The following is a 20,409-nucleotide window of genomic DNA, read 5'->3' as shown; positions in this document are numbered from 1 at the left end:
GACTAGTTGTGGAGGGTTGCTGGTGGTGCTACTGGCATTTGTTATAAGAACATAAAATATCCACTTGAAAATTATTTCTTAACCCATTAATTTAAGCACATCTTACAGTGATATCCCTGCCTGTGACCTTCTACTCTAAAATGCTTGAGAGACAATTCCTTTGATGAAATATTGGTCATCAAGACGAACAATGTGTTGGGCAATCGAGTGTCTAAAAAGAGAAGCTGAATGTATTTTGTTACAAATCTGTGTGCGTAATTTCCTGATTACCCTCAGGTTTCGCAATCTTTTTTCATCTGTGCTTGGATGTTGCAACACAGCTGTGTTATGGGAAAAACCCAACAGGCAATGTCCTTTGTGGGGGCTGCAGTAGTGAAACCAATGATCTCCTTGGCACCGGGCGACTGATGCTGCCCTCTGATCAGACTTTTTGGAAGTGCACCAACAATCGGCTGTTTCGGTGAAAACTCCCCTCACGTCAGAGCATAGATTTTTTTTAAAGCTGTTTTGGTGGAATGATTTCACCATTCCAACCTACGTCTATAAATGTATTGCATTTTTACAGGAACACGTTTGGACAGGTGTAGACTGCCGGACACTTGGAAGTGGTGCCTAAATTGGGACACTCCTGTGCCTCTATTTAAGGGAAGCAGACGCGTGGACCGTGGCGGCTGGTGAGATTGAAAGGCAGTGGGGCGTACATTTCCCAGAGTGAATTTTGGAGCCAGCGCGCAGAGCCCACACCACCCAAAGGAGGGTGTTGGGGATAGAGGGGTTCTCCCCCTGGGAAATGTTTTGATAAATGGCCTCCAAAATATGCAATTTACTATCCAAACCCACCGAAATATGACAAAAAGCATTAGGTTTTACATACTAATGGTGGTACATTATTCTTATGTGTGCAAGTGTGATGTTGTATTTTGTAGCAGCCTGTATTGAGAATAGCTGGTAATGTGGTGTATGCATAAAGAAATTCATTATATAGTCAGTAATGATGGAAACATATATTTGTCATGCTGTTACTGGCATTCATATGCGTTCATCCTCTTACCAAGGTTGGATTTTAGGCATTTTCTGAAAGGGGAGAAACTAAGCTAAAAAATATTACTTTTTAACCACTTAATTAATGCAACATTGGTCTTAACTCTAATGGCTGTCTGCCTCGCTGAGTTGCCATTGCTTCAGTTGCTCAAAGTTGAAACACGTGGAATGCACAGGTCACAGCTAGCCATAGATATCATTCTTTAGTATGTACTGTCCATCTGATTTTCCCCACCCCTTACAAACAAGGGCTTCATTTCTAATTCTTTCTTAAAGCTGAGCACCCAACCCTACATAAGACTAGTGGTAGCTCACCTGGCTTGTCGTTCTGGATTCTGGTCACTGCAATTAACTATCCGGAAGGTGCACTATGCAGGTTGAAGTCTGATGTTTTTGGTTCCGCAATTAACCTAGACTGGTTGGATTTGTTCATGAAAGGTTTTTTCGATGGTCTGTGAAGAGAAATCGAGAGACTGATCTGAGAAAGGGGACCACAGGCTGAGTGCAGTATGACAACGGTTTCAGACGTGAAGAAGAGAGTTAACCTTGTCACATTGGGCAAACAATACATATTGTGTTCTATGTACATCCATTGTTTGACATAATACACGCACACACATCATTAAATAATATGTGACAGTGTAGTCACAATATACATTATTTTGTCTCCAAATTGTAATTAAAACAATTGCAAATAAGTATTTGTATTTGTATTTATTTAGCTTATATAGCGCTTTACACCAAAGCGCTGCACATTTTAACCACAGGATACATTTAACATTAACAATATAACAGTAACAGTAATAGTAGAAGCGATTTACAATTGTGAATCAGACCAACAAAACAGTAAATAGAGCAATTAAAATGAAGGGAAGAGGAGTGTAGTGCAGTAGACGTGAGAGGGGGAGGGAGGGGTGGGGAAGAGAAGGAGGAGGGAAGGAAGGGGTAAGTGTGAGAAAGTTGGGGAGAGGGGGGACGGGAGGGAGATGAGGAAGGTGATAAGGCAAGGAGGAGGGAGGTAGGAACGGGGAGGGGATTCAAGGTGGGGGATGGAGAAGGAGAGATTCAAGGGATGTGCGGAGTGAGGAAAAGGAAGAAATAGAGCGGAGTGAGAGAGGTAAGGAGTTCCAGTGCAGTAGTAAGTCTACTACTCTGTCCACTCCATGTCCTCGAAACAAACACTGTCACATACAGGCAAATGCACATAAACTGTGTTTTGAAAAGCAGTGCAAGCTTCAGTCACACAGAAGAAACAGAAAAGACAACACATACCACATACATCTGTGATATAAGCATCAATCACATACAGGAGAGAAGAGGCTGTTTTTTTTTATGTGGCCCCAGTGCCCTATGTAAAACAACGGGCATCCCATTGTTCCTGACCCATCCTCGCTCGCCTTGCTCATACTCCGCCATTAAAACTGGGGGCACTTCTATGTCCTAACTCTAAGGTTCTGTGTTAAGGACTACTACGTTTCCCATATGATAGTTTAGGCCAGTGTTGAATAAATATTCTTTAAAATGTACAATTTGGATACACTGTGCTTACACATCAATGCTGTAATGGCCGCTGCCCAATTCCCCATTTCCAACCTATTTTCCCACTAGGTACAAAACCCACCCAAAACGTGCTGCACATGAACCGCTCCGCCCATGCAAATACCCCCAATTTGCTACATAACAATGCAAACCAAGACCTTCCAACTTGCCAATGCCGACATCTGAAGCACACGCAATGCGAACCCTAATGCGGACAGGGAAAATTACAACATCAACATCCCTCCCCGTGGGGGTGGGTTGGGGCGAGGGGACATGCTGCTTCACATGGTCCAGGCTGTGAAAGGATGCACTCCTCCCAGGCCCCCTGCAGCTGTCTTTCCTCACACCATACATGTAATCACTTTAGCTATGGAAGTGGAAGTGACCCTCTGGGGCAACCCCACAGGACACCTCGCCCACCCAAAACCAGTTCACTCCCGCATGACCTACTAAACACCTTTGGTGGGGAGCCGTGTGATAACGGAGGCACGGAAAGGCTGCGAGCGGGGTACAGGCAGCGTGAAAGAGGATGGGGAGAGAAATTAAATGGCGTGAGAGAGGAGTACGATAGACGGAATGGTGTGTGATGGTGTTGGGTGAGAGAACGGGGGAAGGGCAACAGGCAGTGATGGTGGGGAGTAGTGCAGCCATAGCGCCAGGCTGAGGGTTGGGCTAGAGAAGCCATAGGCCGAATGGGGCAACACAGGCTGAGAAGGAGCACATAGGAGAAAGGAGACAAGATGAGTTAGAGGCTGAGGCTGAGGCATAAGTGCCTACGTGCCCTACTACATTCGGTAGGTGGTAGTCCATCCCCGTTTTCTTACTTTGCATTGTGGAACTGGTAATTCCGGATTTCCCCAACTATAAATCTAGACCCTCAAGATCCTGAACGTGTAAAGGGGAACAACGCGACTGTACTTCTTTAGCTCAAATTAAATGTTGTGGGCATTGGTGATATGCTATGGGGGGGGGGGGAGGCTAACGGGGTGAAACTAAGTCTCAGAGGGAGATGGCATCATGGGTGACAGGCGAGGAAGGGGGGGTGAGGTGGGATGACAGGAATGAAAGAGGTGTTCATTGTGGGGACATCTGAAAATTGACATTTAGGAGCCTGAATCAGGGTTGACAGATGAGGGAGAAACAACGGGCTGGGAGATGGGTTGTCTAAGAGAGGAAAGGCAGCTGAAAGGGTGGCAACAAGAGTTCTGGTGAGATGCTAGGAGAGTAGGTAGCAGGTTCGGAGGGTCTGTGCATCGGCTCAGCCCCCCAGGCTTGCGGATTGCAAATGCAGAGCTGCTGGTCTCACCCACAATCACTCTTTCCATGGATATTGGGCACAGGGATGGCAGATAGTGCTGGCACCCAGCCAGCTGCAGGTGTATCCTAAACATCTTTCTCTATATGCATTTCTGGAGTGAGATCTGCTCTCTGCTGACCTGATTGGGAACTCCCCTCTCATCCCTTCTTCAGTTTGCTGCTTGCAGAAGCCAAACACAGTTATCACACAAAAAAAGATACTTCTCCTCTGCGAAGGAAACTGTACTATAGTATTTATTCATTAGCCATACACATCAACCTGCAATTGTCAGTACTGCCTATGAAGCACTTTCACTATATAGCTAAGTGCACACACGAAGCGTCTCAAAAACACATAAAAACGGACTCACTTATTTAGGCATAGACTGGTGTAAGCTGAAACATAGCCAGTAATGCTTTGTGGACCAGGAGAAAAAAACAGAGTCGCAAGTCGCGACTCGCACCTACAATTTGCAGTAACAAGCAGTAGTATTTAGACGATGGGTAATGGTCGCGGCCGTTCCGCAATCATTACCCATCGTCTAAATACCTTATGCCAAGTGCCGACCCACAATACTGCACCCGCGCTTCCCAACCAGTCAATGTGCTCACTTGCCGGCATCCCCAACCTCAAGCCCGAACCTTGCCCGAGGGCACTTCGGCCACATTTCTCCAAACACGCAGTTTTAAACTTGGCCTTCACCAGGATTCCAATGCTGGAGTGGACCATGATTGGAATCCTGGTGAAGGCCAGGTGGCGTGCCGCAGGCACAATGGTTGGTGGGCCACGGCGAGCTGTGGCGTGAGCCGTGACATGGCAGCATCTCGCCAATCGCCATGATGTAGGCTGAGTGCTGCGGCCCGCGACCACACACGGCACGACACTACACACCAAGTACTCTTAGTCTTCACCATGCGGGTTGCCGCATGGTGAAGACTAAGAGTTTAGCAGCTGTATGCAAGCCCAACAGGCCAATTAACACGACTGTACAATTTCAAACTTACTTACCTTAAGTCAAAGTGTTGTTGGACTCTTCGTGTAGACTGGGCTGGGGTCTGGACTCCGTCGGCGTATGACGGGCAGCAGCCACAGCACACATGGCTGGGCCTATTAAGGGTTGGGGCAGCTGGGCTTGGCACGCACACAACCACCACACCAGCAAAACCCGGGCTAAGATAAGAAAGAACGAGAAAGAGAAGGTGAGGCACTGTGTGCCCATGACCCGACTCCGCCCACACCACACGCGGATTGTCATTGGCTGGCAAACAGCCAATGACAATCCACAACCTACCTGTTGCTATGCTGCATGGCCTGCTAGTATACAGGTAGGGAGGATTTACAGGACTCACTCTGGTGGTGTGCTGTTTGCGCACAATACCAAGAGTGCAGGGCCACCCCTCCAGCGCCCCGCCAGCCTCCTGAATGGGAGAATAGGTACGTAAAGTGCATGGAGCTACAAGCTCCACGCACTCTACATTGCATAAATGTTACTAAATCGGGACGCGCCCCTCTGGCCTCCGCAGCAGCAGGCTAGACCCAGGCCAGCAGGCCAGCAGCCCAGCATTGCAGGGCGGCAGATTCATAAATACATTATTAATCTGCCGCTCTGCACAAATTAATTTGCATTTAGTCTTGAGAATAAGAGAGAGACTCTCTTCTCTTCTTCTCTCTCTGTGGGGGGGGAAGCGGCGCCCCCTCCCCGCCCAGTGTGAGCAGCCGCCACTGAGCGCGGACATGGTGTAGGAAACAGTGCTCAAAGGAAGAAGTTCAAACTTATCAGGGATGGTGAGAACGGATTAGATAGGGGTATTTGTCCCGTCTGAAATAATCCCTAAAAGGTAGGTTCTGAATAGAGTGCAGGCACCAGACAGGAGTGTCCGCTCTTGCTCCTTTTTTTACAGCTTAGTACTGAAACCATTACTTAGAACCTTTGGATTGGACCATGAGGTCAAGGATATTCAAAAGAGCTCTAGATGGTCAACACTTGCTGAGGGCATTCTCCTTTTGTTAGCTGACCCTGAGACATCTTTAGAAAGGTCCATGGACTACCTAGAAGATTACAGCTGGGTCTCTGGATATAAGTTGAATTTAGAGACGACAGAGGCAATGCCTTTCTTAAAACCATCCTCTAAGATCCTCCTGAGTGATGTTTGTTTCTGCTGGAGGTATAAGGATATTAGATGTCTGGGGATAGTGTTGTGTTCTTGACCGGTGATACGCGGCCCCAGCTCCCCACAACGTCCTACCCTCTTAGCACCACATACAAAGAAACACAGAGCCACAGATACATGTGACCATCATCTTTATTTCCCTTTCCAGTTCTATTGCTGGGCTCTAGTAGCCCCCCCCCTCTTCCTCCTCCAGCCCTGTGCCTCGTCCTTCCTTTCCTCCCTTAAGGTGGTCCTCTGTTTAGTGAGGACTGTCCTTAATTGTGCTCCAACACCCCCCTCCTGGTTATCATCTTTGTGGGTTTCTGTTCTTGCCCTCTTCTGGTGGTCTTTGTGGTATCCGTTGTGTTCTCTTACTTGCTGTCTGTCCTCCCTCTTTTGCCTCCATTCTGGATGGTGTGTTTCAGTTGTTGTGGTGCGCCGCATCACTTTGTGCTGGTGTTCGGCTGCCATTGTGGAGAAGAGTTTGTGAGCCATGAGGTTTCCGAATCCCGTCGTGACCAGGGGTCTGTGAGCTGTGCATGGGTGTTTGGGACCCATGCCCGGGAGTCTGTTCATCAGTGGCTTTTACAATAGCTTTGACGTGAAAGTTGTTTTGCTCAGCGTCTAAAGTCACTGCAAACCGGTTGTCTTCCTTCTTGGTCGCAGCATGTGTTTTGTGGTTACCACCTTCCCATGCGTGTTCACGATCTGACAGGCCACTCTCCCCGCCTACTAATCACTCTTGTGGTCTGTGGGTCCAGCTGCACCAACTACCCCTACTCGTGTTGACTGCCAACATCTGCCCCAGAGGCAGTCTCCCAGTGCAGCTGCCTGCCCCGGGGTGGCACCTTCAGCTTGTTCATTGTGGGATCTGATGACATGATCTGATGACACAAAAGTAGAGTTCTCTTCCACTCGCAATCTCAGTTCTGTCTCCCTCTCAAAGTGTCCCGATTTCACTTTTACTCAGATCCCCATCCTGAGGTACTTCTGCACCTCCTGGGCTGGGAACTCTAGGAATATCCTTCAGGTCCTCCTTCCTTGACATGATGATCTTCTTGCCATCCGTCCTCATGGTTTTACCCTGGAGGTTGATCACTGCACCTTCACGTGTTTCCACCTTGTCCCCAGACTGCAGGGTATTCTCGCCTTCCTGTGGCTTCTGTTACACCCTTGAGGTGTTGGTCCTCCAGCTTCTCCCGTTCAGGCAGGGCGGGCCTCCCACCTTCTGTAATAACAGCTGGCGTGACAAATCTGTTTAACAGGAATCCTTTGTGGCTGTCCCAATTGATCTCAAAGGTGAGGAAGTCTACATCAGAGGTGACCTCTCTGGCCAGAGACCTAGTCTTTTCGGGATCCAGGACCTTCTGAGGGAGTCTCTGAAACTGCTTCCTCTTTGAAAGCTCATTGTTCATTGTTGTCCGAGCCATAATTCTCTCATGGTTAATTTTTGCAATCATCTTTAGGGATATGCCTTTTTGGCTTGGCTCCCCCTGAGCACTGACGTCCTTATGGATCCCTCGTTTATGCTGCACACAGACTTGGGCTTCAAACAGGACTCCTCCTTTACCACCTTCAGTGCCTTTGTCATTTCCCTGGTGGGTATGATCTGCTGGATCCAGATGCCCATGTGCAGGTTACCCGCATCCTCAGTACCCTACTTCCCATGGGTTTGCGAGTAGGCCTCAATATGGATGCACCCTTTCACATGCTCTGGGGTCACCACCTCTGTGATGTGTCAGCGTATTTGTGAACTGGTAGGTAATAACCTTTCTCAACACTAAGGAGACATCTGTGCTTTCCTCCCCGTTCTTCAGCTGTATGGCCCGACAGTATGACTGTCCTCTTCACGCGGTGCCTGCTGTTGCATGATGTTATTTAACCGCTCATCTGGCCCATTGTTTGCATGGTCTCCTGACGAGGGCTTATCATACTTCTTCCTGTGGTGTTCAGCCGGCACCTCTTCCCATTAGTCTCTCCAAGCAGTCTGTCTCCTGCATACCTCCGACAGATCTTTGTTGTCGTCATACTCCACCTCCACTTCGGCTTCATCTAAAGCTAGTCCGCTGAGGCGTGGTTTCCTTCATGCCCAATCATTCTCATCATCTCCCTCAACATCATCCACTTCGTCAACCTCTGCATTGATTGCCTCAGACTCTCGCGTCCCACACCTCTTCATGTTCATAATTATTCACCTATTCTGGTCCACTGCTTCACTCACTCTCTCTCCCCAGACATCGTAGTCCTCTCCGTCAGACATTTGCAGAGCTGTGTGCCCCACCCTTATCTCTGTGGTCTCCAGCCGGAGCATCACTCACGGCAACTGCGCTATGCCACTCCTTTGGTGGCGGATCCCCGGTTCTACGTGTGGGCGGATTGCCTTTTCAGTTTGCGGTCTGACTGCCCGGAACACCTCGATCACTGCTTCCAACTCCCCTGTTCGGCGCGGCACCCTGCTAGCCGAACATGTTCTTTGTGTGGTGGATGGCGGTCTGCTTTTCCTTGTGCAGTGGGCTGCCATTGTCTATGTTTCCCTGTGTGGCAGATTGCCAATCCCTTTTTCTTCCAGGCTGCTCACTTTACGTTATGCGGCGGACTGGCGATCCCTTTCCTTCCAGGTTTCCACATTTTGTTGTGCAGCAGACTGCCAATCCCTTTCCTCTTCCAGGCTCCTTACTGTTTGATGTGCGGCAGACTTCCAATCCCTTTTTCTTTTCAGGCTTCCACGTTTTGTTGTGCGGCAGACTGCAGATCCCTTTTCTTTTCAGGCTTCTCACTTTTTGTAGTGTGGCCGCCTTCTGCACTGGAGGCGGGGGCACTGTGTCCGTTTCCCTTTCATTGCCTGTTGTTGTGTTCTTGACTGGTCATACGAGGCCCGGCTACCCAAAACGTCCTAACCTCTTAGCACCACATGCAAAGGAACACAGAGTCACAGATACATGCGACCATCACCTTTATTTCCCTTTCCAATTCTGCCAGCGGGCTCCAATAACCCCTGCTCTTCCTCCTCCAGCCCCGGGCACTGTCCTTCCTTTCCTCCGTTAAGGGGGTCCTCTGTCTAAGGAGGACTGTCCTTAATCGCTCTCCAACAGATAGGTACATGATGAATAACAAGATAAGACCATTTTTTGTGAGGTGGAGTGAAACAACATTTTCTTGGGTTGTGAGGAATAGACATGACCTAAGAGAAAAGGGGGCTTTAATTTGCTTGATTTGGCCACATATAGCAAATAATGTCATGTTGTTATCGAATACGTAATTTTTTTAAAATTATTTTTTAAATTGTTTTAATCAATAAGATTTTTACAAAAGAAGAAAAGAAAACATTTCGTTTTCAGTAAGAAGCTACAGTAGCAAGAAGAATCATCAGTGATGATGAGATCGGGAGAAGTATTGAAGTATTGAGGCCGGAACTCATCGAAGGTCATTGGGCGGACCGATCAACCTGAGGACGGTCGGCTGAGAAGTTCAGTGTTTACATAGACCAACATTTTATAGGTGGCCAGCTGCCACGAAGGTCTATCTCCGGCCATCAATCTGGACCAACAAACGTCCTGGTCACTTAAAATGTGCTCCGAAAAGATCTTTGTCAGGTAGACTGTTCGGATCCTGGCTGTGCGGGTACATACTAAGAGCAAATGCCTAATCGACTCTGTTACTCCTGGCGTTTTGCAGAATCGGCACTCGTTCGATGGAGAAAGCCCTCTGATTGCTAAGATTTCGTTGGTTAACAGGAGATTTAGTCGCGCTCTCATTATTAAATCGCGAGCGTGTCTAGAAGGGAACTTTTTGATATACGGTTGTAAGTCATTGAATCTTCTGATGTTTGGCGGGAGGTGCTGTGTCAGTTTATTCTTTAGAGCTGCCTCGCTGGTTTGGATCCAGTCGATTTCTTTCAGTTTTTTTTAATTTAAACATGTGTTTAGAGTATGGAGGAAGTGTTTAGGCAAATAATGAAAAACAGTTCCCTCTAACAACCCCTGAGCAAACCCCTAAGAATGTATGTCACAGCTACAAGTAAAACGCACGGTGCACCATGTTTTAAAGTATGTAGAGGAAATTAGAAGCTAAAGGGACGCTGACCAGCTTAAGTTATGCAGGGCTTGCAAAATCTACTTGACCCCTTGCATAGTTGAGTAGATTTGAAAGTTGAGTACCCTTGCTTGGCGAGTACAGTGACATCTGGGGTTTTCGAGTAGGTACATTAATTTATTTTACTTGCAGGTCTAGTGGGATTTTAAGGCTGTGTATTAATCTCTTAGAATTATGAGGAGACCAGACTACTGTACTCAAATGTGAAAAATGAAAAATGTAAAAGGTGGGACAGTCTGAAAAAAGGTTCAAATGAATGCTGTGTGGGCAAGGCCTGAAGCCAGGCTCCCCACCTACAACATTGTTACCAATGGAACATTCCAGGCTGCCCGACAGGATACGTCTCTCTGAGGGGAAAAGTGAGTTGACAGATGGGGGCTGAGGCAGAGCTTGCTGACTGGGATAGAGTGGCCTTGGAGAACTCTCTCAGACCTAGATTCCTCCCCTGGACCCCCAAAACCGAGATACTAGCCGTTCACCAAACAGCCCGGTCAAGGTAGTCCCTCAGGTTGCCAGCCCAGTACCATTACTCAGACTTCTGAACCATTACTCCATGTTAAACTGGCCGTCCGGCTGGTGATGCACCTGTGTGGTGCGGAAAGACAGCCCCCCCCCATGAGACATTCTTGGAAATGATGATTTGATGACGATTTATTATTTATATAGCGCTCATGCCTAAGTGACATTGGAACCAGAAACCTGCACTTCCCTTGCAATCCATAACATTGTAAAAGCCCAGACACACCTGACCAGATCCCCAACTGAGGCGAAAGGAGCTGCAGTTCCTTTAGGGCTCCAGTAGCTGAAAGAATCTGTGGGTCGAAGAGCCCAGGTTAAACCACTATTGCCACAAAGTCAAAAGGTTAAACCTGGACATATTTGTACATTTCCTAAAATAATTATAAGTGCACACCCACATTTATTCCTGGCCAACTGTACCCTCCAACGGCTTCAGTGGCGAGCCTGTTTTATTTTTGGAAGTAGAACTCAGTTTATCCTTCTCCTACTTCATCACCAGTTCTTTCTCCCTACTGGTCTGAGCAAGGCAGTTTTCCACCATTCTTTGATACTACGCGAGGTCTGTCCCACATAGTAAATCCCACAAGGAAAACTAAGTCCATAGATAAGTGAGCTTGAATCGCACGTGGCGAAGTCCCTCCGTTTGATCTTGGCCCCTGAGCAGGGGTGTCTGACATAAATTCCTTTTATGACGTTGTTGCAGTTTTTGCATTGGAGGCAAAGGAAGGTACCGCTCTTTTTCTTACCCAATGTGAGTTGTGTACTGGTAGGTGTCTTTTCTGCCTTTACCAATTGGTCACGTACATTTCTCGCCCTCTTGTAGACAATAAGGGGTGGCTGTGGAAAGAGTTTATGTAATTGAGTGTCCATTTCTATTAGTCTCCAGTTCTTTCCAATGAGTCTCGTCACATGGTGACTTTGGCTGGAATATTTCAATGTGTAGAGGAAAGGTATGTCTGCCTTTTTGTTCTTAGGGAGTAGTAACTCTTCTCTTTTGAGATTACTCGTTCTGCCCTGTGCGGTATCTAGAACCCTCCTGCAGTATCCTCTTTCCTTATACATTGTGGCCATCTTCTCACTCTCCACTCTTAATATTTCCTCATTGGATACTATGCGTTTCAGTCGTAGGAACTGACTTAAAGGGAGATTATCTTTGAGGTGCTTTGGATGCTACCTAAGTTAATGAAGGGAATTGTTAGCATAAGTGAGTTTGTTGAATATGTCGGTTACGATTTCCCCTTCCATAGTTTCAACTCTACATCCAGAAAATGTAGTTTGGGAGTCCCTACCTCCATTGCGAACTTCATTCAGTCGTGTATGGAGTTAAGGAAATTCAGAAAGTCACCCAACGATTCTCGGCCCCCCTCCAGAAGCACAAATGTTGTGTAAATATCTTTTCCAGACAACTAGTCTAGACGACCAGACTGGATGTTGTAGGACGTTCTCAGTTTCAAGTTGAAACGTGAAGGGATTAACAGAGGCCAGGGCCATGGAGGACCCCATTGAAATACCTGATGCCTGTAGGTAGAATTGGGAGTTATATCTGAACTAGTTATTGTGAAATATAATTCTTGTAAATTCAAGTATGAGCACTTTTGAAGCCTGGCAATTCTCTTCTCGTAACAGTACCCATTCCAGAGCCTCCACACCTCCATTGTGGGGAATTGAGGTGTAGAGGCTCCTTACATCAAAAGACACCAAGATGCCATTGTCCACTAAGGGGCCGATATCCTTTAAAATGCTGAGGAAATGAGAGGTGTTCCTTAGATAGGTAGTAGCTTTCTGCACCATGGGCTGTAGTACTCTGTCTAAGTAGCGGGCCAGGGTGTCAGAAATACTCCCCGACCCAGACACTATTGGTCTTAGTGGGGGATGGCTACTGTTCTTGTGCATTTTAGGTAGACCATAAAAGACACGTGGGATCGAAAATCTTTCGTAATGAATCTTGGAGTTTGGGCTATTATCTCCCCATTTTCTTGTGCCTTCTCCAAGGTGTCCCTGATTATTACCGTGTTCATGTTTGTGGGATGCTGGTCTATCGCTATGTATGTGTCTGTATCACTCAACAAGCCCATGCACTGGGAGTTATAGAATATGGTGTCCATTATGACTATTGGTCCTCCTTTGTCAGCAGGCTTTATTGTCAGTGTCCTATCATCTGCTATGTCCCGAATCAGTCTGCTCTGGTGCTTTCTGATGTTATAACGTGTGAATTTTGTGGTCCCTGGTCATTTGTTTTTCAAAATGGTTAAGAGCCATGTTACTGATTTGTGGGTCAATTGTATTCTTAGGTTTTAATTCCAAATAATCAAAAGTGACTGATGGTTCTTCACGTGGTGGTTCAACAGCATTTTTCCTATGTGTCTATACAGATTGGTCCTTTCTTCTCGTAGAGTGGAACTTTGTTTTTATTTCCCCACATTTACGTCTGATACCGCACATGCAACACGGCGTAGAATCTGCAGACACAGTGGTTTAATATTTAGAATGTCAGTGCTAGTCTACGCCTGATATGATTATCTCAGTTCCTTTAGAGTGTAAATAGCAAGCTCTTATAGCTCAGGGAAGCTCAGTAGACAAGGCAGTCTTACGTGAATAGATCTAGTTACATGAGTAGGTGCCTAAATCTAGGCTTCTGAAGTTGTATCAATAAGGACCAGTGTGGACCTTATCTTACCGCTGGTCTATACTTACCTTTTTCCATAACAGTGGTGGTACATCCTCTGTGCTTTGCACAGTGGTTTGTCCCTAGTAGAATAGGTTTGAGCACACTTATAATACTGGTAACCGAACTGATCCAGCTTTGAAACTTGAGACATCGAGTGTGAACTGCTCTTAATAAAGGTGTCATCTGCATAAACACGAGACAAAACCTCCAAAGTGGTTCATAACTACTTGCTGATACGAGATGAAACCCTCATAGTGGCTCATAATTACTTGCTGATACGAGATGAAACCCTCATAGTGGCTCATAACTACTTGCTGATACGAGATGAAACCCTCATAGTGGCTCATAACTACTTGCTGGTACGAGATGAAACCCTCATAGTGGCTCAAAATTACTTGCTGATATGTAAGTGACATACACTTACTTTTTTGAAAAGTGATATACACGCATCTCTTTGAATAACGATGCAGTTTCTAAACTTTAGGCACCCTGAGTGAATAGTTGCTGTCATATGTAATGATACGGCCAAAGTGTATTTTTTGTTATATACATTAGCGCTTACCATTAATATCTAAGATTATGAGAAGGAACACGGGATAACTTGCACAGATGCAACACATTCATAAAATATTTTTTTATGTGTCATAACACTTTTTGTGAATAACGTAGAGCTCAGATCATGTTTGTTTACCTATGGCGTCATTAGGAGGAGCAGATGCCCAGATGACATGCATATAAAAGGCGGCCATCTTGTTTTTACCCCGTGACTGTCCGAGCAGAAGAGATAAGCTTTGTCTGTCAGTCTTCATGGCAAGATGTCCCAGGATGTTAGCTGAGCATCCTCGTTAGGCTTACTACGGACCACATTATGAAGAATTCATAATTTAATCTCCATTCTTTACTTTTTCTTTGTATATTTATGCTGCTTGATACCTACCTGATAGAGGAAGCAGGTTTTACACCATATGGGTTTACGATCCCACGAAAGTTGGAACGTTTGAAGTCACTACAGTGATTTAGATCTTATTAAGGTAGGGTTACTCCCTTTTCATGAGAAGTTCACGAGATTGAGTTGCTTTTGACATCTTTTTGAATTTAGTTGACAAAGATTTGTTGATGTGTTTGTTAACAGGATGCTGCTACCTTTATTAAGGATTCATCCTAGTGTTTTATAACTTGAGAAGGTTAACATACAGAGCTTGCACTGCATTACAAGACCTACACCACGTGAATGATCACAGATTAAACTATGACAGAACCATAATAATGTATTTACTACATATCTGAAATCTTATTGTATTGAGAATCCTGATACCTTACTAAAACCAATATATATACATATATATGTTTAGATTGTATATCCTTTTGATGAGGAATAGGAAAGCTTAAAAGAAAAATGCAAGATTGATTTCTCCTGAGGAAGGGTAGCACCTCGAAACACGTAGAGCTGACAGAAATGATCTTACTGTTAATGTCCATTTGTGATACAAGTTTTTCTATGTTTTTGTCTTTAGTTGGCAACGAAAAAAGAATAAAACAAATATATATATTTTACCATAATGAACAGAGTGGAAGTGATTTCTTAAATCTAATTGAAACTATTTGGGCAAAACTGAGGTTCCTATTGGGAACCTTTATTGAAAACTCATTATTCAAATTAAGGAATAGACTGGTACCCAGTAGCAAAAGATTTGCAGGAGATGGGAGTATCCTGCAGAGTGTGTGCACTTTCTGTTTGTCCTTGTTATACTCAACCCAGTGCCACGGGTGAAGCGGGGGCCCTCAGAGCCCCCACGTTGCGGGGGGCCCACCATGCCATGTCCTGAGGGAGGGGTCTTCCTACGGAATGTTCTGAAAGAGATTGTTTCATTTATAAGTCGAAGCACCACTTCTGAAAGAAATTATTTATTTCAGAAAGAAACGCTCCTGTTGCCCCACGGGATGAAGGACCATTCCGTTTTGCAAATGAAATGGTTCATTGTAATGGAGGGGCCCCCTCTGCGCATGTCAGGAACAAGGAAGCAGGGGCCTCTCCCTGCTTCCTTGTTCCTGTCAGCGTGGCGCTGCTCAGGGAGCTTAGGCGGATGCCTGCCTGAGACAGGAGCACCTCGCACCGGCAGCAGGTAAGAAAGAAAATGCTTTGTGCGTGCGTGCATGCGAGCGAGGGTGTTTTCATGTGTGTGATGGATGTTTGAATGTATGTGTGCATGTAAGGGTCAACTATGCAATGAATGTGAGTCAGTGAGTGAGTGTATGCTGACTCTGGGCGTGCATGCAACTGAACCAGTAGTGGAAGCGGAAAAAATGAACTAGTACTCAGGTTGCATCCAAAAAGGAGGGAGTGGGATGGGTGGCAAAATGGAGAGGGAGGGGGGGTGACCAGGATCACAGCTTTGGCATGATAAAATGTATTTCAAGGTCCACAGTAATAAAGTCCTATAGGTTTTATTTACAAAGAACACATATTGCATAACAATGCCACATGACAACATGTAAATCCTTATAGCAATATGTTAAGCCAAAATAATATAATTGTGGCTTTAATTTTCACATCTAAATGTTAAACTATAAGTCCCAGTGTGATGCTGGAAATGCATTGAAGGGATAGGGACTCCATGCCCTTGTCCTGTACTCCCATATCCTGTGTGTTCTGTGTTGTTTTCTGGACAGGAGTCCATGTGGGACTCCTGGCAGTGCAGCTCTTCCTCTTTTTGGTTGTGGTGAACAGACCCTTGGGATACCCATGTACCCCCACACATGGCACCCATGGGTGGGGTACAACCCTGTACCCCTAGTGTATGTTTTTGGGCCATGTGTGTTGCCCACAGCACAGGATATGGGCTGGTGGCAGCTCCATGCTGAATATGACAGGTGCTCTGAGTATTCTCTGTTTTGGGATACCAAGGCCCTGCCATAGGAATCAGTGATTCCAGCTAGGAGGCAAGATGACCCCTGTGGCCTCTTGGTTTCTATAACCTGTTACCTTGTTTTCCCAAAGTCCTGGGAAACCCTGACTCTGTCCCTTACACTGACTGGTGGCTGTTGGGTGGAAGAACCATATATGGTATTGTGGGGAAGTCCTGGCTGATGCCTTGCCAGTGACTGTGTGTTGTGGGTACACCCTTGAGGTGGGACCTGGCTGAATGGAGTGTGTGACCAATATACATTTCATGTTATGGGTGTCCGGTTTCTGGTGTGTGCCCCAATGAATTAGACAGCCCTGCCCGAAACTGGTATCAATGTAGTGTGGTGTGCTGAAAGGTTGGGTGCTTGCCCCAATCCACATTCCTTGTTGTGAGTATCTGGATGGAAGAGATTGGCCTGAATGCACTGTGATGTGAGCCTGATTGGCTGCCTACCTGCCTGCCTGAATGCCCTTCTGAATGATTGGCTGCCTGAGCTTGGCTCAGCAGTGTGAATGAGAGTCAGAACAGTATATCTGGGGACCCCTCACTCACCAGAATTGTTCAAAAGCTGAAGTCGAAACTTGATGCTTAACCTTGAAGCCCAGCTGGAAGAAGAAGGTTTGCTGCTGCTTTCCGTCAACGAAATCCGAAGGTTGTCGTGTCTGTCAAGGACTGATCCAAGAGAGAACCTGGCTAGGAGACCTATTCCCGAGCGACAAAGGAACATCTTGCACCAGCTTATCTTCACTGAGGTACCCTAGTAGTCGGTGCCAAAAGACTGTCGACCGGAGTCGGGGCCGCCAAGGAATCTGAAGTGAAGCACCCGGACATCGAAGTTCATCGTCGTAACCGCTGCAAGCCCATCGAGTCGTGTTGCCCAGAAGCAGGGACAGCTAAACACTGTGCTGCTCGACGACCGGAGCCGCAACACTCCACCTTTGCCTAAAACACTTTGAAACCAAGAACTCCCTTGCCATCACCGTCAAACACTTTGCCCCGCTGGAGAAAGTCGAGGTCGTTGAGGAACCAAGGAGAATCCACTGATGGGTTTCCTGCCATGCGAAGTCCACAAAGACGCTGACGAAGATCCAAAAGCCAGCTGTAGTCGAGTCCCGATCGCCAACGCCAATGTTGACACCTGACATCCACTGCCGGGCCTACGTTCTTCATCAAGCCATCTTTGCAGCAACAAACTCTTGTCATCGAGGTGCACGGCACGCCTCGTCCTCGCAGGACGTCCACGGTCGATCGTCGATGAGCACCGGCAAGGCCGAAGCTGCTGTCACGACGACAGTGTTCACATTTTCTTCGTGGAACATCGACGCCCTGTTGCTCTTACTTTAAAGGGAGTTCACCACAAGGGATCCGTCGATGAACCGTCGAAGAAACTCAGGTACATTTGGGTAATAGAACATTTTAGCAGGAAACAAGGCTATTTTAAACATTATTGGACCGGGCTTGTTGATACACTTTATTTACAGGTTGCCCAGGTGGGGGGATCCTCACACAGTACTGTGTCTTTGGTAGGGACAAAGTATTCTGCCCTTTTTTAACCTAACTTGTCTTCCTTCCTATGTCTGATGTTGATTCAAATTGCTATTTGACTTGCATGCCATTGAGACTGTCAGTAGTTGGTGCATTTTAAAGGGGTCAAGAGTTAACTGTGGTACCACATAGATATTGTACATATTTATCATGTTAGTATTGCAAAAGCACAAAGTGTGTTGTTGATTGATTATATATTCTGAACCTTATTTATATAAAGAACTGTGTTATCACATAACCTAGTGTGTGGACTACACTTTACATAAGAACCAGCCCGCATCACCTCCTGGGAGCTTAAGCCTTGATTGGTCCTTCACTACCCTATAGAGAATTTTGGCTGAGGTGCTCTGTGCTTCCACTCTGCCATATAGAGGGCAGGGGTACAGATACCCCCGTCCAGTCTTTATACCCAGAATGCAAGATAATGCCAACCTGAAAAATCTATTTAAACCCATTGTACTTTCAGTGATTTAAGACATGTAATAAACGAAGTTGTGTAATAAACAAAGATAGGTCTGCAGATTCTTTGTCAGAAATTTCCAGCACGTTTTTATTCATGATGCTGAAAACATTTGATTAGTGACTTAAAGCAACTTTATTGTTTTGCATGTCAAGACAAATATTTAAATGGGTGCTTTGTTTTGCTCACTTTAACTGTCACAGATTTGCAAGGTAACTGGTGCTTTGTTGGGTCTTTAAGTTGGAAATGTTCCATCATGCATATGAAAGGCTCTGCCAGTGATTAAAGAAATGTGTTTGCAACCTGAGCTCTGTAACATCATGACAGTAAAGTATGTACAAAACATGAGATGTATATACAGCTTTGTACTGTTTCAATGTTTGAGTTTGGGCTGTCCTGGTGAGCAAAGGACAGCTTTCAGATGCAGTTTGGAAGGCGACATCGCTGCACGTATTGAGACTCCAAATGTACAGCGTTCGGAATACTCGCAGCAGTCAGGAGCAGAGAGCTTCCTCAACTTAGGGGGGTTTGAGCCTCGATTCTACACTGAATGGCGATCCGGCAAGACCATTTTTACCGAAGTGCAGCTTCATCTTGCTTTGGGCTAGTACATACCCTCCGTGTGTGAGTGGGTTTTTGCGGGACGACTGAAGAGGAGGTAATTTTGCTGGTTATGGGCTGAGTGGCAGGCTTTGGTGGTGGTTGGGGGGAGGTTGGTGGGCAGCAGGGGGTTTGTGCATTTCTGTCGCATCCACCATGATGAAGCAAGTTTCAAGCATGATATGTTAATACCTGGCTAAACTGGCATTTGGGTGCAGGCAGTCTAGCCATTCCTTACGGTGGCATAACATTTATTACTGGGCATGTGTGACAAAGCAATCATGATAAGTGTTATTAGTTCGCTAGACTGGCATTTGGCTGTAGGCAGTCTAGGCATTTCTTACAGTGGCATGACCTTTTTATTGGAGAGCCATCCATGATCAAGCAATCATGATGTGTTAATACATGATAAGTCCTATTACATGAGAAGACTGGCTTTTTGTGCAGCCAGCTGGGACATGTCTTCTTATTGTGGCATGGCATTTTGAATGGAGAAGCCAACAGGAGTTTGTCCTGTGTGGGGATACTGGTATATATTGGCTGAGCCAGCATGAATCATTGCTAGCAATATGTGCAAAGCAAAAATTAGTATGTTATTTTCTTATGTGGGAATACTGGCATATACGTAGGTTCGGCCAAAGTGGACTTGTATGGGAACAGCCAGCATGAACATGATTTAATACTGGCATATATTGTGGGCAAAGGCATTATGGAAATGCTGCTGTGCACTGTTGGTGAATTGCATCTGTTGGATTTTTGGGTTAAAATCAATTGCAAATTGTCTGTCTTTTTAACCAGTTTTTCTCAGAAAGTGTGTTCTATATATAATGCTTCCATCGTATTCTTTTGGAGAAGTGTACGGATACAATGACACGCCCGGCACAAGGTTTCTTAAGTTAGATTATGTTCTTTGGGATCAATATAATAAAAGCCACACCAATGCCTGCTTATCATTGTGAAAATGGTACATCCTTTCCATTCTATACAGATAAAACATCTTGTGAGAACAGTTATTGCCCAGATTTGGTATACTGACCTTTCTTACTACAACTCTCGTCGTTTGACACCTTACTGGCACACTGAGGTGGCCTTTACCTATTGACAGAATCTGAGAGACCACGTTAAGGCCTGTGACCTCAGGGCCACCCCTTACATTCGGCTGGTATCCTCCTATAGTCAATGGTTTGGAAAGGATAGAAGAAGAACTGGGAGTTTTCCGTATTTCCTTTTGTAATTCCATTCATAAGAAATTAAAACTATCCAGCAGTCCCAAAACATGCAGAATCAAGTTGCTCCCCTGGCCCTCTATAGCATCGGTCTTCTAACTTTTTTGGCCTGGGCCCCCTTGAGCAAAATGTGGGCAGGCCGGGACCCCCCAAAAATGCCAAATGGACAGTAAATCCAAATTGATATGAACTATTGCGCGCCGTCCCCACACCCTGCTCCCAGTATAGTCCTTGGGCTCCCCCATCCTGCTCCCATCACAGTCTCTGGACTCCCTCATCCAACTCCTAGCCCAGTCCTTCGGCTCTCTTCACCCCACCCCACTCCAGACCCTGGGCTCTCCCCATCCTACTCCCACCACTATACTA

At 46.0% G+C, this 20,409-nt stretch overlaps 1 long non-coding RNA gene and 1 pseudogene across 2 annotated transcripts in view; both read right to left on the bottom strand.

Moving 5' to 3' along the window:
* The window catches only part of LOC138467131 (uncharacterized), a 238,592-nt gene that overhangs the window by 139,035 nt on the left and 79,148 nt on the right, over positions 1-20,409 (bottom strand). For both annotated transcript variants that reach the window (XR_011268062.1, XR_011268063.1), the window contains exon 3: positions 1,357-1,493. This is a non-coding gene — a long non-coding RNA (uncharacterized lncRNA). The remainder of the gene's footprint in view (positions 1-1,356; positions 1,494-20,409) is intronic.
* Positions 6,449-20,409, bottom strand: part of LOC138468454 (transcription elongation factor SPT5-like) — a 58,083-nt pseudogene continuing 44,122 nt past the window's right edge.

This window comes from Ambystoma mexicanum, chromosome 4q, assembly GCF_040938575.1.
Source record: "Ambystoma mexicanum isolate Mex_15411 chromosome 4q, UKY_AmexF1_1, whole genome shotgun sequence".
NCBI lineage: Eukaryota > Metazoa > Chordata > Amphibia > Caudata > Ambystomatidae > Ambystoma > Ambystoma mexicanum.
Note: the sequence above shows the minus strand (reverse complement) of the source record. Positions and strands in the feature narration are given on the sequence as shown.